The sequence below is a fragment of the Gymnoscopelus microlampas genome (genome assembly GCF_963454915.1).
Source record: "Gymnoscopelus microlampas genome assembly, chromosome: 6".
Taxonomy (NCBI): Eukaryota; Metazoa; Chordata; class Actinopteri; order Myctophiformes; family Myctophidae; genus Gymnoscopelus; species Gymnoscopelus microlampas.
In genome coordinates, this window is record NC_139943.1 from 45,694,474 (window position 1) to 45,715,287 (window position 20,814).

A 20,814-nucleotide genomic window follows, 5' to 3' on the forward strand; every position below is an offset into this window, starting at 1 on the left:
AAAATTTGGTGGACACACGCGCGCGCACACGCACGCACGCACGCACGCACGCACGCACGCACGCACGCACGCACGCACACACACACACACACACACACACACACACACACACACACACACACACACACACACAGTTTAGTTTCAACATTACCTCCAATACACTTACACTGATTAAGTAATCATGCTATTACTTGATTATGGGAGATACGAGCCTCAACTGCACTCCCTGGGCTTCGAAACCACCAGAGCAGAGCAGCTAATTATCCATGATTATTACTTATCAATGATTATGGGGCAAGATTCATTAATTAGGTCCCAACTAGACATGTGTGGAAGTTTGTGCAGTTAGAGACGATTGGGAAACATTCTGTTGTGTTGGAACACAAACCACCCACTGTAAAAGAGCAATACAGCGTATGTTATACATTGGAGATGACACTATGAGGACATGGTCCATAAAAGCTTGTGGCATTTGTCTGCCTCATTGCCTGGGGATACTTAACAATAACAAGATTTCGACTTGATGGACAGACAAAGACATGATGCAAACATGGACACCAAGGTTATTAGGGTCGCAGCACAATTTACGGTACACTAATTTGACATAATAAGCCGTTATTACAAATAATGTGTTTCTTATTAGCAATAATGTTTTTTTATTATTAAGAAACAAACGTTGTTATACCCTTATTGTCCACTATTATCCCTTAATTATGTTCTAATTAGAAATTTAATGAAAAGTAACAAAAGGTGTTATTAGAAATGGTGTTCTCTGCTATTAGACAGAAACAAATAAAATCTATCCAACGAGTTGAAAAAAGTATTTAATTCGCCTCTGTCCTCAGCCGGTTCCATAATATTTTGCATTAGAAGATGCAATTCAACATTTGACCAGTAGGGGAATCAGTAATGTTATCTCTACGGGCGCAACTCTTGCGCAATGTCTTAAAAACATGTAACCGGATAAGGACAGAGGTGAATTAAATACTTTTTTCAACTCGTTGGATAGATTTTATTGTGCGCTAGAACTTAAAACATCTGAGAGCATGGCAGAAAACCTTTACTTTTTGGATACGATGTACAGAAAGGGGTAAGAAACATGTAAAGTGGAAAATGTGCGACAATGTTCTGCTAAAACGGCACCGAGAAACGAGGAACCTCATCTCGGAGTGGAGGGAACCAAGCCCCCAGAACCCAGTGGTTTCATTGAAGCCAAATGGACATGCTGGCCATTTGAGGTATTGCAGGTGTGCCCAATGTATATGAACGAGCCCATGGGGCCCCAGTGACGCAAATAGGCCGCGCCCATCACATTTTCCAATACGTTTCCAACCCGGAAGAAGGGGTGATTTCGGCCCATGCGCTGGGTGAGCAACTCAATGCAAGTGGATGGGAGGCGATATCCGGTGCCCTCTCTACTATTTTTTAACTCTATGGGAGGGAGAGGTTCCGTCGTAGCCTGGGTGCCAGCCTGCTTCGCTACGTTCGGCGGATTTTTTTTTCTCTCTGCGCTTCTCAGTCTGGAATGCCTCCTATCTCCAGGAGGCGGGACACAGCAGCCAAGGTTCGAAACCTACAGTGGCTTCTGATTGGTCTGTGGTGCGGGGCGGGACAAAAAAAACGGTGTGATCGTTTTGATTCGTCATTCGTTTGAACAACATCCAATCAGCAACGACGTTGCCTAACGTAACATATGTAGTTCCAGTGTAGTTCTACAAGACGAGTCAATCGGGGGCATTCCAGACTGAGAAGCGCAGAGAGAAAAAAAAATCCGCCGAACGTAGCGAAGCAGGCTGGCACCCAGGCTAGTTCCGTCGGAGCTACAAGTTAGACTGATCTCTTACTAGCTTCTAAAGACCTGTTGACTTATTAAATTGCCTTCCTACTACTAAGGTTTTGAAATAGACACATATTAACGCTGGGGAAATTACCCAGGGGTTACAAACATAATAATTTGTATTAAGCAAAAAAGGTAGGAAGAATATAATGTGTCATGAAGTTAGCCCGGAATGACTGATGTACAATTTACGGTACAGTTCTGTTGTGATTATATGTAAAGTAACTTGAAGTAAGTGGAAATAACATTAAATAAAGGCCTAATAAAGAACACATTTGTTCTAACGAAACCCTTACAGTAGACTAATAGTAGCCTAACATCACATCGTGTAGTTAGTAGTTGTGGGGTTCTTATTAGTGTGGTTGCCCTAACAGGGCAACCAGACTATTGTTATCCTCCGAGGCCATAACAGTTTATTTTGAACCGCATCTCCTCCCACAATTTATTTTTCCCAATTTAGTGCCATATGTCAAAATGACCGGCTTCACCGGGAATCGTGTGCTTGTATTTTGCTAAGAGATTGGTTTCATAGTTTAATTGATATTGATTTATTAGTGCATTAAATGTCCCCATCCACTTTAATGGGAAAATGAAAAAACTCCCATTCAAGTATTTATTTCTCAGAAACCGTAAGGGCTAGAGTTTCAAGACTTGGAGGGGTGGTTCATGATTTAGTCCAAAATTATTGGAAAAAAATTACACCAGTCGGCCTCATGGTGGCGCTATAACAGCCCACTTTACGTTTTGGCCTATAACTCTTGAACCGTAGGTCGTAAATTAAAAATATTTTTTCCCTAGATTCCTTGGGTCATGACGCATTTGTGTCAGGATAGATTTTCCGCCATTTTTAATTTTCATCAAAACACACTTTTAGCTCCTCCTCCCACATATTTTGTCCAAATTTTCTATGTCAAAAATCGGTACACATGATCTCTGGGCCCATGCGATAAACATATCCAAACGGCATTTTGATAGTCCTTACCGTTCGTCCGTAAATGGCTTCCAAAGTTAGTGGGAGGGGCCTGTTTTACCAAAAATGCCAGAAATCACGAACGAAACGTCCGGTGAATCCCAAATTTGAATCACATGTTGAGGATGGTTTACTCAACAAATCCCCAAAAGCATTTCCATTTTGACCCATAGGAGGCGCCACAAATGCAAAAAATGTAACCGAGGCAAAAACATGATTTTTGGGGGGATCAGTCCTCTCAAAATGAAATAAAAGCGATATCAGGAGTGACGTGACAATACGATTGGTCTGTTACATTTGTGGGAGGGGCCTATTTATTTAGTGGGAGGGGCCTATTTCCTAAAATCAAAACGGCACGTATCACGAAGGCAGGATCCGATCCGCACCCGATTCGAATGGCACGTCGCACGGCCTCCGACGGTATTCCTCCGGGCGTATCCCTCGAGTCGTGATACGGTCGGCGCAACCACACTTTGCAATTTCCCAGAATTGCGACGCGTCTACCCAGCTAGCAGATCGGCGTTGCAACTGACGTCAGGCCGGCCTGGACAGAGCGGGCCCCGCCGAGCGGAGGCTCACCCTCCTCACGCCCTCCTCACGCCGGAGATGTCTCGCTCACCGAAATGTCCGGCGGAGTAGCATTTTAGAAGAGTCTGCGGCGGTCTGCAGCCAGCGTCACGACGTCCTGACGCTGTTATTGCCACGCTTTGAATTTTCCCTATACATTCTGTAACCATTGGTTCTCAAAGTGGGGTCCAGGGACCACCATGGGTCTTGAGGGAGTTCCAGGGGGTCCCCAGCTAAATGATAGGAAGGAACCAAATGGACCTGTGAAACTTGTACGTTGTGCGTGTTTCAGAGTTAAATTAACAATGATTTTAATTAAAGATAAAGATGAATTTGGGTCCCAAAGATAGAAATGCCATTGGACTGGGGTCCCTGAAATTAAATTAAACTTTAGCTTTGTTGTTTTTATTATTCTTATTCTGTTGCTATTATATTTATTCCTTGCATTGTTAATTCTAATTTAGAGTTGATGTATTTGCTTATTTAAAACAAAATATATATAATGAAGTGTCTTGTTATTATTATCAATATTATTATTATTATTATTATTATTGTTATTATTACCCTTATTATTATTATTATTATTATTATCAAGTTGTATAATTCATTATTAGCACTAAACATACTTTATTTAGGCCTTACAGGGACTCAATATACTCCAGTTCAGTAGGTGGCGGTATACACCGGATATACGCAACGGATGCTTACATCAAATGACTGAGTGTTGCCATATTTTGCGAGAGAAATAAGCAGCCAGGTCTATGAAAACAAGCCCAAAACTGTGTATTGGCTAAAGTCATGTGGCGACTAATAGGCCACATGGCCTATATACATATATATATATATATATATATATATATATATATATATATATATATATATATATATATATATTAAAAATAGCCGATGTACAAGCTCACAACGCGTCTTCAAACAAACCCAAAGTCGCTCATAATAAGCAGACATGGCAACACTGTCTCCGTTCTTTGAGCAACGACAGGACATCCGGTTGCTACCAAGCAGGTCCCTGACCCTTCTCGCCTTAGGGAAAAATCACCGCTGATATATCGATGTTCAAATTAAATAGTACATTTTTGTTAAAAAAGAAAGGGAAGATATGTTCTCCAGCGGAGGGCTACTCAGACGGAGGACTACACATGCGGAGTAATATTCGTCACACAGAAGTATCACACACGACTCCTCCCACCCTCTCTCTCAACACGGAAGGCGGACCTTTTTAACTGCAGTGGACGGTCGGCAGTAACTCCTGCCCAGAGCTTGCAAACAAAGTTATTTTTCCGAGCCAAGAGGTGAGTTTTAGCTTTTATGTGTCTTTATGTATATGTCAATTCACTTTTACGCCAGTAATAATAGTTTTATTCGATCTTATTTTAGGTTTATGCACGGTGCACAGCCCATCCCCCACTGTCTGTTTCATTGTTTGCATGCTAGCTGGCTAGCTAGCTAACTGACTAGACTTTTCTTGTTTGCTACCCACATTACTTTTAATCACGTCACAGAGTTATGATACTAACTGTTGATCGATGGATTGGTAGGTAAATCTGTGTTATTTATATAGATCGCCGAGCTCATGTTAGCTGAAGGCTAGAATAAGGCAGAATTAAGCTAAAAGCTTACACACACACACACACACACACACACACACACACACACACACACGGATGCTAATTTTCTTAATTATTTTGCTTTACATTAAATGAACTGGCTGCTGAAAATAGCCAATCTGCAATCTTTAGCCTTTACATAAAATAAAACAACAAACATGACTTTATTAAACACTGGTTAGCAGCTAAATGCAGGCCCCAGAAAACGTTAAGACCCTGCATTGATATTAGTGTATGTTACTGTTTGTAGTTTTTTCCTGCGATGGAGCATGATATGGCTTTGATTGTGTCTAACCCTTCTCTTTTTCTTTTTAATTTTCTTTCTTTCTCAGATCTGTTTCTGCTTGTCATTTCCTGAGTCACAGCAGTGGGGATGAAGAGATCGAGGAGCATCTGTGATGACCAAGCTTATAAAACCATGGTAGGTTTAACATGAGTCTAGAAGTAATGTACAGCATAACAGTATAAAGTAGAGCCTGACTAAAAAAACAAAAACGGTTTGATTACTTACACACTCTCCCTGTGTCTGTATGTTCCAGACGCAGCGCTGTTTGACCTGGTGAGGGCAGTGACCACATTCAAGAACCTCTTGGACCTCACGTTTTGCAAGGTAAGGGTGTGACTAGCCTACACAGTTATCCAAAAATAGCCAATCTACAAGCTCACAGCACGCCACATTTATTTTACCATATATCCCTGAAACCTCTCTGTCATGATAGTTGAACATTATGTGAAAATGGTGTTGGTGTGGAAATTTAGTGAGGCATTAGAAGAGGGGAACTGATCAATGTATCAAGGGTTTCTACACACTGAGTTAAATTAACATACATTTCACTATGGGCGCGTTCGAAAATACAGCACTGAGCACACTGGCCAATACAAACTAATAGGCGAGTGTGCTCCGGTGCGTAATTTCCGAACGCACCCTTATATAAATTGGGGTCTCAGAGATAGCCATGCCATTAACAGGGTCTGTAGACCTGATGCATGTTAAATTAGGGGTCCTTATTAAAGTACCAACACCACCGTTGTCTAATTTATTTCCTTTCTCTCCCTCTCAGTTGGCGTTCGTTGGGTGGCTCACGTGACACGTTCCACATGAAGGAACTGCATTGGCTTTGGAAGAAGAGGCGGGCGACAGACACCAGCACACAGAACCCAAAATTGAATTAAATGAACAGTGGCCCATTTTGTATTCATTCCAGTAGCTTTGATATGGCTCTGAGTCTGTGGCATGTTAACTAGAAACACATACAGTACACCAGGACAAACTACAGCGGTAACACATGGAATCAAAATGGACCTTTACATGTCTGAGCGTCTGTGTACACTGTACAGATAGAACCAAATGGACCCTTACAGGTCTGCAAGAGTACAAATGGACCTGCCCTGCCAAGGTAAAGAGCAGTAACTACGTTTTTGGACACGCCGACTTATTTGAGTATCCCAAAGGTCAAATTAGCCTTTGTGATTTTGGGGGATAAACAATTACCTCAAGAACAGATGCACAATTAGTGTAATATCACTTATATGCCGATATCTCATTTGGCTGACCAGTTGAATCACTTTTAAACCCATTTTTCAGTGATTTTTGATTTCGTAGTTACTGCTCTTTACCTTGGCAGGGCAGCATAGATCTCCTATTTTTTGAATATTCTTATGCATTTTGTACTTGACATTCTGCTCAATGGGTATGTTTACTTTTGTCCAGTAGCTTTGATATGGCTCTGAGTCTGTAGCATGTTAACTAGAAACACATACACCAGTAACACATGGAACCAAAATGGACTTTACATGTCTGAAAGTCTGTGTACAGATGAAACCAAATGGACCCTTACAGGTCTGCAACTCTGAGTGTACAAATGGACCTATTTTTTAATATTCTTATGCATTTTTTACTGGACATTCTGCTCAATGGGTATCTTTACTTGTTTTGTTACTTTAAGTAGGCTATTGATTACCAGTCTGACTTCACACATATTATTACAGCATTGATACTTTTATGTGGAATACTTTTCTCACTGTCTGCCATTTTAAAGTGATACATTTGTATTTTAGGATTATTATTTCTGTGCCTTCCTTTTCTAATAAATACCATAACAATGGAGTTAATGTCTGTGCAGCATTATTTCATGTAGGCCATGTATTTTCTGCATTATGTATTTTCTGCATTATGTCATGTTCTTAGACAGATACTTAGAGATACAGGGGAACTGTGTGATGGGGACCTTATTCTGTATTGCTGCTTGACATGTTTAGAAACCTCAAATGCGGGGGGTGTAACAATGGCCGCTAAATATAGGGGATGAAAGGGAGGAGGGGGGATTCCCAAAGGGAGGGAGGGAGGGGGGGTATATACAGCATATTATATGACGGCGCTACGCTACCCGGCCGCTATCGACGAACGCCACGGTTGGCGTTCTCCGCCGGAGTGAGGCTGATTAGCGGCTCGGCGTGACGCGCGGCTCACGCTGATCAAGGACGCGGCGTGGACGCGGCGTGTCCCGCCCGGCGGACGCCCCGGTCGGCGTGGCGTGGAGACGGCCTCACGCCAGAAATGTGCGATATTTTGCTAGCTGGGTAGTTATGGATGCTATAAATCAGTAGAGACCCCCACATTAACGTATGCTTTATGGCCACGGACCCCTAGGGACCCCCTGGCCCAGGGGCCCCCATCTGAAAAATATTTAGTGCCAGGGACCCCCAGAAGAGAAAAGTTATGTTAAGAAATTCAACATCATTCAAAATGTTCCAAACATTTTCAAGATGTTTCAAACATTTTTAAAAATATCAGATGTACAAGCTCGCTGCGCCGCCTCGAAGTGACACGCTGTGAGCTTGTAGATCTGATATTTTTGAATGGCCAAAGTATAAAATATGGATAAAGTGGTTAAAATGATTGTGATGCTGTATTTATGTAGTGGAGTAGAAGTAAAAGTATTGAAAATACTCAAATAAAGTACAAATACCTCAAAATTGTACGTAAGTACAGGAGTACATGTACTTAGTTACTTTACACCGCTGCTCTGCACAGGTGAAGATGATTTAGTGTTGATGAGTAAAAAGCAGTCTGTGGGGATCTATTCACTCTGCAGGATGAAGATCCGGTCAGAAAACGCAAATGGTTTGACCATGTGACGTTCGTCTGAACGTGTTCAACGCACCGGATCCAGTAGGCGGGGCTTTAAACCGGATGTGATACGGATTTAAAACAGACGCAGAATCACTACGTCTGCTTTCAAACATTTTAGCTTGCACCACGTCGCGCCGCTCTGCTGAAGGTAATGTTTGATTTATATCTAAAGTTTAAACACTCATGTGTGGGGGTTTGTAGATCTAACCCTGCCATATGTTCATGTGTGTTTATAAATCTACTTTAGTCTTGGATCAAGACGGCCCGTCAGGGATTGTATTATTTATGGTGATCGAGTCTGATGTTTGTTGGTAGTTTTAAACGGATCATAAATCCTCATAAATGAACCCAATCCAACATATAAAGTGTTTAAACACAAAGACACGGATGTTACCCGTCCATACGGGTCTGTTGTGTTCCGTAATATTACGTAGAGTTTAATAAAGACGCGTCTTAGTCCCGTGTGCGTCTGAACGCCGTTCTAGTTCCACATTTACATGGACATTTACCTGCTGCAACAGCCACTTTACCAAATAGTTTGTGGTTCTGTGTTTAAGGCTCGTGCGTCTATACTTATGTATGCATTGTAAATATAAAATGATTATCTTAAAGCCACAGATGTTATCCGTACATACGGGGTGTTGGTGTTCAGTTAATGTTCAGTATAGTTAATAAATAAGTGTTTTAATCCCCTCTGTGGATGAACGTCATCGTATTTCCTGGATTACATGGGGTGTAATACCGGTGTTCACCTGCAACAGCGCCACTTACACCCATTGAATGATATATACAGTGATGTTCAGACAGACCAGATTGAAACATTTATTTATCGAATAATGTGGAATATTACCGAACATAAAGGGTCTGTATGGTGGGATAACATCTGTGGCTTTGGGATAAACACGTTATATTTAGAGTAACATACATTTATCAAGATGTTTGAGACTTTAACATGGAACCAACTAACAAACACTATTTTTGGAGAGTGTTAAGAATGTCAAAGATAGGATAATGATAATAATGTCATTTTATTTGTACAGCACTTTTCACATTTCATACTTTTCATGAAATATCTAGAACAAAACAAATGTAAAAGCCTAAGGATAGAGATTAAACTGAGCTAAATTGTAACATAAGATAAATAACACTCAGGCAGGATAATAAGTAATCTAAACTAAATATCGATATCAAAATCAATAAGAAATCTGAGTCTTGATCTAAGGCCAAGATGAAACTATAATATCGTCTCTATCGGGAGGAAACCATAGAATGTCCCAAACTGTTACTTTTCAGGATTTAAAAAATGGCAAAAGTAGCAGATCTACAAGCTCAAAACGTGTTGCTTTGTGCCACGTTTCAAGCTTGTAGATCTGCTACTGTTGATGGTACTACTTGAAAATGTGTCCACATTTTTCTATATGTTTATTTAAAGCGAACATTTTTAACCCTAATATTTGCTTCTGGGGGGATTCTACAAATGTCTTCTAAATCAGTGGTTCTCAAACTTTTTTTGTGCCAAGGACCCCCAAATAGACATTTATTAGCCCGCGGACCCCCATTTGAAAAGATAAGCCAGGGACCCCCATAATAGAAGATTTTTACGGCTCTCTAGCAGTGATTTTCAACCATTTTAAATTTCAAAGACCCCCAGTTTGACATGCATTAGGGCTACAGACCCCCATTTAATGGCATGTATGTCTCTGGGACCCCAATTCATATTGTAAAATCAATGTTAATTTAACTCTGAGAGTGTACAAATGGAACCAAATGGACCCGTTAGGGTCCATTTGGTTCCATTTGTACACTCTCAGAGTTACAGACCCATAAGGGTCCATTTGGTCCCTGTCCATCATTTAGCTGGGGACCCCCTGGAACCCCCTCAAGTACCCCTGGGGGTCCCCGGACCCCACTTTGAGAACCAATGTTCTAAATCATACGTTTTTTGAAAAAAACGTATGTTGCTATAATCAAACTTTTTCATGTCAAGGACAAGGACCACCCAAAATGATATGTATATTTGTTCCAGGGACCCCCCAGAAGCAAAAATTTGAGTAAAAGAAATTCAGAAATTTTCACAATTTTTCAAAAAATAGCAGATATGCAGGCTCATAGCGCCGCACTCGGTGAGCTTGTAGATCTGCTATTTTTGAATAGCCAAAGTGTAAGATAATGGTTAAAGTGTTTACACTGACGCGTTCCCGGTCTTAAAGGGTTAACACTATAGCATACATGGGCAACTGGTGGCCCGGGGGTCACACGCGGCCCTCACCTTAACTTAATGCGGCCCGCAGGTTAATAGTGATATATGTTATTGATTTCAGCTGTTCCAATTCCAAACATGCAATCATGACCCGCTTTAATTACTCCAGTCTATATTATTAGTTCAATGACTTTATATCCAATGTATTTGTATTTAAGTTCATAAAGTTAACTTAATTATAAGCAAATCCGTTTGAAATTAAATTAAAAAAAAAACTGTCAGGATTCCAATTCCAAAATAGCTGATCTACAAGCTCAAAACGCGTCGCGATGCGACGCGCTTTGAGCTTGTAGATCAGCTATTTTTTGCTACTTTTGTGTGACATACTAGAATGACGAATTTAACCCATTAATACCTGGAACTGTGTCATTTTTAGATTTGAGCTAAAAAGCATTATTTTACACTTTGGGCTATTCAAAAATAGCAGATATACAAGCTCATAGCGCGGCACTGAGTGCCGCGCTACGAGCTTGTAGATCTGCTATTTTTTGAAAAATCGTGAAAATGTGTGCAAATCTTTGAATATATATTTTTTTAAAGCGAACATTTTTAACTCAAATCTTTGCTTCTGGGGGGTCCCTGGAACAAGATATTTTGATGGTGGTCCACGGCCAAATACATATAATTTTGGGGGTCCTTGACATGAAAAAGATTGAGCACCACTGATATAGAAACATACGTTTTTCAGAAAACTGTTGGGATTTAGGAGACATGTAGAATCGGCTTCAGGTCTCAATGGGTTAATTTACAAAAAAAGTAAAAATATGGAGATAAGAGGCGTCTGCCCGACAGTAACAATAATATGCAATGTGTCCCTCTGGAGTGAGTGTGGAAATATAGTGGCCCTATACACCATCAAAGTTGTATCACCCCTGCACTATAGCCTACTTAAAAACTGTATTTTCTATTATTATTGTTATTATTATACAATATATTAAATTTAATGTTGGTATATATCTGTGTCTTGCAGGTTAATCATGTGACCTTCTGCAGAGTGGACTAAATCTACTTCATACAGTGAGTTAAAAACGCTGAGTCATGGCTCCTAGCTATGACTCAGCGTTTGACTCACTGTATGAATGCTTCAGGGAAGGTTCAAAGGATGGATGGAGTCATCAGGAGATAGCTGGTAATAGAGTGTCTGTAACTCAGGACAAGGGGCTTGAAGATGGAACCTCGATGGCGTCGACGCAACAACGAGGCCCTGAGAGCTGAAACGTATAACGGTGCCAACGAACGTTCTCCGTTTGAGATACAAGGCGTACGGTGCTCGGGATGTGGTGCCATACAACCTACGCGGCTCTATTAATACCAGCTATCTTCAACCACGCGGCGGGAGGCCCCGCACGGTACGTACCTGGATCACACCTGGCCAGCAGTGGTGGAAAGTAACTAGGTGCATTTACTTGAGTACTGTATTAAGTGCAATTTCAAGGGATTTGTACTTTCCTTGAGTATTTCCAAATTTCAATACTTTTACTTTTACTCCACTACATCTCGGATCCAAATATTGTACTTATTACTTCACTACATTTATTTGAAAACTTTATTTTAGTTCCTTTGTAGATTTTTACTATAATTAAGAAAAACAATTATTAACCACTTCAGCCCTATATACATTTTGGCCATTTGAAATTAGACTATCTACAAGCTCACAATGCAGATTGTGAGCTTGTAGATCGGCTATTTTTAAAAGATTTTAATATATTTTGAAAACTTTTGAAACGGGGTATTCTACATAATGAGTACTTTTTATTTTTGGTACTTCAAGTACATTTTGATACCTGTACCTTTGTACTTTTACTCAAGTGAATTTTGAATTCTGGACTTTAACTTGTAACAGAGTATTTCTACATTGCAGTAGTGATACTTTTACAAACAAATCAGTATTTTCTTCCACCACTGCTGGCCATTATAAACTAGGGCTGTGTCACCATTACAAAATGGAAGTTCACGATTCATTGTCACATGATTGATTGCGATCAAAGATTTAATTGTGTTTGACGTTGAGCATGGGAACATTATGAATACAAATGTAATTTATTGTTGGCTTTTAGGGCTTCGTAAACAAAAGTTGCACAAGGTAGATATGACACATAATATACATCATTTAATTACAACAAATACATTCATAGTGGTATTAGCAGAGTGGAAATAGCCAATCTACAAGCTCAGAACGTGTCGCATCGCAACACGTTTTGAGCTGGTAGATCTGCTATTTCCACAAAATGTTTGAACATATATGAACATTATTAACATGGTAATGATTATGACGATTATGCAAGACATAATTGCAAATTCAAATAATTGCAATTAGGCTATTGCGTAATAATTGTGACCGGTCTAGTATAAACCCTAGGGTTTATACTCATGGTAACCGATGACTGGTATCAGACATCACTTTGAGAGCCACTGGTCTAGCGGCTGAGAGCTGAACCAAGACGTCTGTGGTTTTATTTTCAAGCCGAATCCCAACCCTCAACATTCTGCCTCCTCCAGTGTTATGGAGAAATTGGTGACCTGGCAAAAGATGTGTCCATCGTGTCCATCACATGTCAAACATCCAAAGTAAATCACTGCTGTTAGTTCATGAACAGAGTTGCTCTGTTCATAAACAAACGGTTGTTATTTACATTTGGACGTGGTGATGTTTTTGTGAAGTCCACGAGATGGTCGCATGTTTTCTGAAGGTCACCAATTTCACTGTAACACACAACCATGCTGGAGGTAGGAGGCACAAACTGGAGTTTTGGAATCAGCGGCCATATTGGAAATAAATCGGGCCTCTTCCTCATTTCCCTTCACAGGTGTTACCAATGATGCTAATGAAGGCTCTGTTCCAAATGGACCCTTACGGGTGTGTAACTCTTGAGTGTACAGATGGAAACAAATTACAGTCCATTTGGTTCCATTCGTACACTCAGAGTTATGGGTGTCCTTTGAGAACCACTGTGCTACACTAAATAGAACAGAGCCTTCATTAGTATCATTGGTAACACATGTGAAGGAAGTAAGGAAGAGGTCCAATCCTTGGCCAAATGAATATTCATGTGGGGGTCCTTGATATGAAAACATTTGAGAGCCACTGTCTTTAGTTGTTTCTGAAACTTGATGAAATGATAAGCATTGTAGACTTTACTTGAACATGGTGTTTGATACAGGAATAGACGGCACCTCTTTGCTAAATTGGCAATGTTTCTCCCAAAATGTAAAGCAAATGAAGAATTTGCAAAATGTTCTTAAAGCAGGGGTCTTCAACAGGGGGTCCGGGACCCAGAGTTACTACAGGGGGTCCGCCAAATCTTTTTTTACATTAACCACTTGAACCCTAGCATCCCTTTGCTGAGGAGAACTTAAGCCAAAAATAGCAGATCTACAAGCTCACAACGCCTAGCGCTGCAAGGCGTAGTGAGCTTGTAGATCGGCTATTTTTTAGCAAAGAGTTATAGGTGTAGAGGGAAAAAAGAGCAGCAAAAGTGTATCCCAAACACAATTTTATACAATATAGAGGGGGTCCCTGCTTCATCTCTCTCTCAGCTAGGGGGACCTTGGCCTGAAAACGTTGAAGACCCCTGTCTTAAAGGGATAGTTTAAAACAGTGGTTCTCAAACTTTTTCATGTCAAGGACCCCCTAATTGACACTTATTACCCCGCGGACCCCCATTTGAAAAGATAAGCCAGGGACCCCAATAAGAGAAGGTTTTTACGGCTCTCTAGCAGTGATTCTCAACCATTTTCATTTCAAGGACCCCCCAGTTTGACATGCATTAGGCTACGGACCCCCATCTAGTGGCATTTATACCTCTGGGACCCCAATTCACATTGTAAAACCAATGTCAATTTAACTCTGAGAGTGTACAAATGGAACCAAATGGACCCGTTAGGGTCCATTTGATTCCATTTGTACACTCTCTGAGTTACAGACCCATAAGGGTCCATTTGGTTCCTGTCCATCATTTAGCTGGGGACCCCCTGGAACCCCCTCAAGTACCCCTGGGGGTCCCCGGACCCCACTTTGAGAACCAACGGTTTAAAACACTTTTTCCTATGGATTAGTCACCCCATGGAGACATGAATTCATGAATATGTTTTTGTTTTTGTCTCATTCCTAAACCAATAATTTGATGACCGGCAGCGGTTCCGGTAGGAGACACAAAGAGTCTCCTTTGTGCCTACCGGTCCATAATTCAAGGCTCCGTGGGGTGACTAATCGAAAAAAAAGTATGTTTTTGGGTGAACTATCCCTTTTTAAGTAATGTAAAGTATACATGATGTGAACATGTACGGGTGGGTACATCATTATCAGACCTAAAACGTATTGTTTTATGCCCACAGTGGCTGTAGGCCAGTCAAGCATCTTCAAAGCATGTACTTAAAGGAGTAGTTCACCCAAAAAATCACTTATTTTCTATAAATTGCACACCCCATGAAGCCTTGAATTCATGATTTAGTTTTTGTCTCATTACTAAGCCAATCATTTGATGACCGGGTGTATTTCCGGTAGGAGACACAAATAATTTACTTTGTGTCTCCTACCGGATACATTAGCCGGTAGGAGACGGGAATCTAATTATTGGCATAGGAATGCGACAAAAACAAATCCATGAATTAAGGCTTCATGGCGTGTGCAATTGATAGAAAATAAGTCATTTTGTGGGTGAACTACTCCTTTAAGTTACTTAATTACTTACTTTGAGGAATAGAAATGGCCAATTACACATTGAAGTGCCCACTTTTCCCGGGTGCCCACTCTTCTAGTTACAAAAATGTTGATTTATTTTCAAACATGTTCAATGTTCATGTACAATACAATTAAATCCTTAATCACAATTATTTGTGACAATTACTCAAGTAAAATGCCATAATGGTGACACAGCCCTGTCAGTGACCAGCTTATGGCTCTACAGACCATCTTGGCTTCCAAAATGTCACCCTGTAAGGCCTGCTCAACTCAACGTTTTTGTTTTCTTTTTTGTGTCTTTACAGAACACGAAGATGACAAGAAGTAGACGTCCGTAAGTGAAGATGGCAGGAAGGTAGGAACCTTTTGATTGCAGCTGCTGCTTGTTAAGGGGGCTACATGCTACATGCTACCATACCATGTATGTGGTAATTTGCGTCGTCTATCGTTTCACGTCATTTGCATCGCGTCATTTGTGGGTAAAGCTTCATCACGTCGGTCCACATCACATAGGACCATGTGCCTTTCTGTGATGTGGATTAATGTGATTTTATTTATTGTTTCACGTCATTTGCGCCCAAATCTTTGATCACATCGGTCCACATCACATATGACCATATGTGGTCGTAACTTCTCCTCTTTTTCTCTATTCTTTGCTTTAATAAAGCAATAACAAGATTATTTGTTTTTATTTACTTTTGTGTATGAGTTATTTGATCGATTTTTTATTTTTGTCTATCTTTCTTTTCACAAACACATTTCTTTCTTCTTGCCTGTCTATTGCACTAGTTCTTCACTAGTGGTTTGTGTGTACAAATGTATGTGATGTGGAGCTATGTGATTTATGTCTGGTATCATTATGGTAGCATGTAGCCCCATTAACACTGTGTTAACAGTCATCTATGCTGTAGGTCTGTGCAAACTAAAAGAGAAAGCAAATGATGTGCGTCGTGTCATTTGCTTCTTTCTTAGTGTTTTTTTAATTTCATCTGCTGTTTGAGTCGTGGCTGCTGTTCAAGGTAAGTGATAGTAGTGACACGGTCTATCATTGGTTGTCGGGCAGAAACCATATATATATATATATATTTATTATTATTATTTTTTTGTCGTAAAGACATTTCTTTACTTGGTCATACCGTGTGACAGTGTCACATACTAAAGCAGTACAAACAGCCGATCTACAAGCTCACAACGCAAAGATCATGATAATTATATTGGATCCATGGGAACACAGGTTATTTTGTGTCCATTTTAAAAAGTAACAATTTTGGACATACAAGGTTTCTGCCTGACCTCCATACTTTAACTTCCCCTCTTTTCTCTTCATTATTTGCTTGAATAAAGTTATAACTTTTTTTCCTTCTAGTGTGTCTTTGAGTTTTTTACAAATGGAACCAAATGGACCCGTGGTCCATTTGGTTCTATTCGTAGTACTGACAGTATACGTATCCAGGCTGTTTATGTAATGACAGGGTACAGTATATGTAGGCCTACGCTAAGCTGTATAATATAGTGACAGGGTATAGTATATGTATACTAGGTTGTATAGTGACAGGGTACAGTATATGTATACTAGGTTGTATAATATAGTGACAGGGTATAGTATATGTGGCTCTTGGTCACATAGCAAACTCACATAGTTAAACCTATTTGTGCTTTATCTATTTTTGATAAAGTTAAAAATATAGCTTTTTTTTTGCCCTGTCATAGTATCAACTAAACCTTTTTTTAGCTTTAACTGTAAAATTTGCACTATCAGCGCCGCTTGCGTTGCGTCATTTAACGGGTGGCGGGCCAGCGGTTTGCGTCGTTTGCGTTCAATGCCCGTCATTCGTGAAGAATATGGGACTGGACCAGTTTTTTTTATTATTGGGTCACGGCCAGCGTTTGTGTGATTTATGTCTCGTAGCATTTCGCGTCATTTGCGTTAAGTAATTTGATTTGCGTCGCGTCTCAGGATTTCACGTCATATCCGTGCAGGTAAGTCTTCATCACGTCAGCCCACATCACATAAGTCCATGGTGTAGTGTAGTGTAGTATGTGATGTGGATTGATGTGATGTATGTGTTGTCATTTCACAACACATGCGGGTAAAAATTACATTTGATTTCACGTCGCTTCCGTCATATGCAGGTAAGTCTTCATCACGTCAGCCCACATCACATATGACCGTACACGGGGGCCGTATGTGATGTGCATTGATGTGATGTATGTCTTGTGTTGTGTCATTTCACAACATATGCGGGTAAAACATCATCACGTTAGTCCACGTCACATATGAACATATGTGGAGGTATGTGATGCATGTCGTCCTTTACGTCGTGTGTCGTTTCGCGTAATTGTATTGCCGTTGTACCGTTTCAGGCTATTTGCGAGTAAAGCTTCATCACGTCAATCCACATCACATAATAATAATAATAATAATAATAATAATAATAATAATAATAATAATAACATCACATTACTGGTCGTAGGGTTAGGGTTATATGTGATGTGGATTTATGTGATTTTGTGATTATTTCACGACATTTGCGGATAGCTCGTCATTCACATCGGTCGGCATTTTTTTCTTTTAGGCGAGGTACACGCCGTTGTTTACGTAGGTCAGAACAGGGAGAGATGTAGGGCCATCATTCATATCATATGCATTTAACCCATTAAGACCTGGAACTGTCATTTTTAGATTTGAGCTAAAAAGCTTTATTTTACACTTTGGCTATTCAAAAATAGCAGATATGCAAGCTCATAGCGCAGCACCGAGTGCCGCGCTATGAGCTTGTAGATCTGTTGTTTTTGAAAATTTGTGAAAATGTGTGCAAATCTTTGAATATATATATTTAAAGCAAATATTTTTTAACTCAAATCTTTGCTTCTGCGGGGGGAGGGGGGTCCCTGGAACAAAATATTTTGATGGGTGTCCGCGGCCAAATGCATATAATTTTGGGGGTCCTTGACATGAATAAGTTTGAGAACCACTGATATAGAAACTTATGTTTTTCAGAAAACTGTTGGGATTTAGGAGACATGTAGAATCGGCTTCAGGTCTTAAGGGTTAATGACTTTGGTTATTCCTGTTGCTTGTGTTGTATGTTGTGTATTAATGTCATTCATAGTGTTGTATATTGTGTACTAATGTCATTCATAGTGTTGTGTACTAATGTCATTCATGCTGTTGCTGTATTGCTGACAAATATTGGCACAATTGATTTTGCGTTGCGTCATTTGCGGTAAAGCTTAATCACGCCAATCCACATCGCATATGACCAGTATGTGATGTGAAGGTGTTTGTCGGATGTCGGCAAGTGCATCACGTATAGTTACTCGTTATTTGTGCCGTCATTTGCGAGTAAAGCTTCATCACGTCAATCCACATCACATAATAATAATAATATAATAATATAATATAAACGATACATACAACCATATGACCAGTATGTGATGTGGACTTCGTTTCACGTTGTTTGCGTACAATGCTCGTCATTTGGCCGGAGAATAATGAAGAAAATGGACTGATGCTGGACTGAGACTGATGCAGAGAACATGAAACAAAGAATGCTGCTGCCATTGCGTCATATGCGCCTCGTATGATTTATGTCAATCGTTCACAAATGATGTAAATTATACGAGTCTCTCTATCTATCCCTCTCTCTGTCTCTTCATCCCTCATCTCTCTATCTCTCCCCCTGCTAAGTATGTTGGTGAATGTAAATCACATTACAAAGTGCTTTGGTTAAAGGTACTATAGATAAATGCACCATTTAAATTGAAACTTTGAATTGAACTCATAGGCATCAGCTAGCAGCCACTGTGACACTGTGTAAGAGGCAGTTCAGTCACTGTAGACTGTATTACTTCTGGAAAATAAAATAAACATTAGTCATAACTGTGTGATTGCATTCTAAACATTACAGTCATAACTGATGTCATTCAAAATGTGTAAGCTCTATATTTAACAGCTACCAGGCATTGTGCCACTGCAGAGGTTCCCAAACCTTTTAGCTCAGGACCCAAACTAGTGAAGATAATAGATTTGCAAGCTCACAACGAGCATGTAAATCTATTTTCACAACCTCTTTTTTTTGTTTTGTTTCTAATTTATTGCTTAGATTTGCTGTTTTCACGAAATAGCACATGTTCTATTTTGCTTGCTTCTTATATGTGCTTTTAATTCATTTTCATTTTACTATTTGACCCCAGAAAAAATAGTCACTGTTTGAATCTGGATCTGAAATTATCAATAAACAAGCAATGGCAAAAACATTTCAGTGTAAAGATTTTCATAACGTTTTAGCTCGAGACCCAAAAGAGAAATGTGATGTCTCCCTGGGACCTAGTGAGAATAGCAGATCTACAAGCTCGGCTTGTAGATCTGCTATTTTCATTACTCTTATTTTAATATTTTAAATTGAATTTCTTTGATTTTTGTTTTTAAATGTATCGGGTTCTTTTGAAACATAAGAACGTTTTACTACTCTAAATATTGTATTTTATTCATGTAAAACAAATGTAGGATTAGGAAGGAAAGAGGAATATTCACTGACTGATCTCAAAAACAAATTAAAACTGGCAGAAATAAAGACTCACTCCATAAAAACCTTAAGGAAAACTCCTCAGACAGAGACTAAGAACATATATTTTCATTTTATTTTTTCCAGGTTCATAAAGTGCTCCAAGTGCTCAAAGTGAAAAGTGCAGCGACACACATTTAGGTCGTAGGACCATCGTCAGTGCAATTAAAGCTTCATCACGTCAGTCCACATCACATAATGACCGTAATGTAGTGTAGTGTAGTATGTGATGTGGATTCCTGTGTTGTCATTTGTGGGTAAAGCTTCATTATTCATGCCGGTCAATAGGCGAGGCACTGACGATGGTCCTTTGACCCAAACGTTTGCTGCTGCACTTTTCACTTTTAGCACTTGGAGCTCTTTATGAGCATGAACAAATAAAACACTAATATATTTTTTTTAGTCTCTGTCTAAGGTGTTTTTCTTAAGGTTTTTGTGGAGTGAGTCTTTTCTTCAACCGGTTTTCCTTTTGTATAAAGATGTTAACATGGCTTCACATTTATGGTCTGTAATGATTAAATTATTACACATTTCTAAATGTTTTTGTTTGGAAGAGTCAAGATTGTATTTCACACTTGTAAGTTCTGTGGATATTTTTGCTTTGTTTTTTTGATAAAATATGATGTATTGTTTACCCGATGATTAAATGCATTATCAGGTTGTCATTAAAAAAAAAAAGTAAAAAAAAAAATCCACAGAGCTTTAAAAAGTGTTGAATAAAATAGTTTTTCGTTTTTCTTAATTGTGAACTACATTTTGCTCATGTACAGAGCGTTAATCGATAGGGTTATGTTTTGATGTTGTAGATCTTTGATTTGATTGCATACTTTATTAACAGGTTTGGGGGGGGGGGGGAGTGGGTATTTACTCATGACCCAAGAAAATGTGTCCACGACCCACCATTGAGTCCCGACCCATAACTTGGGAAACAGCGGACCAGGGTCCATTTGTTGCCTTAAATGTATGAGGTTCTTTTGAAATATGAGAACTTTTTATTTCTGTAAGTGTTTTATTTTAAAAAAAAATAGGAAACTTAAGGAAAAAGAGAAAGATTGATAGACAGATTAAGAAAATCTATTTTTGTTTTATTTGTTTCATGATCATAAAGTGATCCAAGTGCTCAAAGTGAAAAGTGCAGCAACACACATTTAGGTCATAAGACCATCGTCAGTG

The 20,814-nt window shown here is 39.6% G+C and overlaps 1 long non-coding RNA gene across 1 annotated transcript; it reads left to right on the forward strand.

Moving 5' to 3' along the window:
* Window positions 1–5,326: 5,326 nt before the first annotated feature.
* On the forward strand, window positions 5,327–6,853 carry LOC311047345. Its single transcript, XR_014600966.1, has 3 exons — window positions 5,327–5,420; window positions 5,539–5,609; window positions 6,061–6,853. It is a non-coding gene; the product is annotated as an uncharacterized lncRNA (long non-coding RNA).
* Window positions 6,854–20,814: the final 13,961 nt, after the last annotated feature.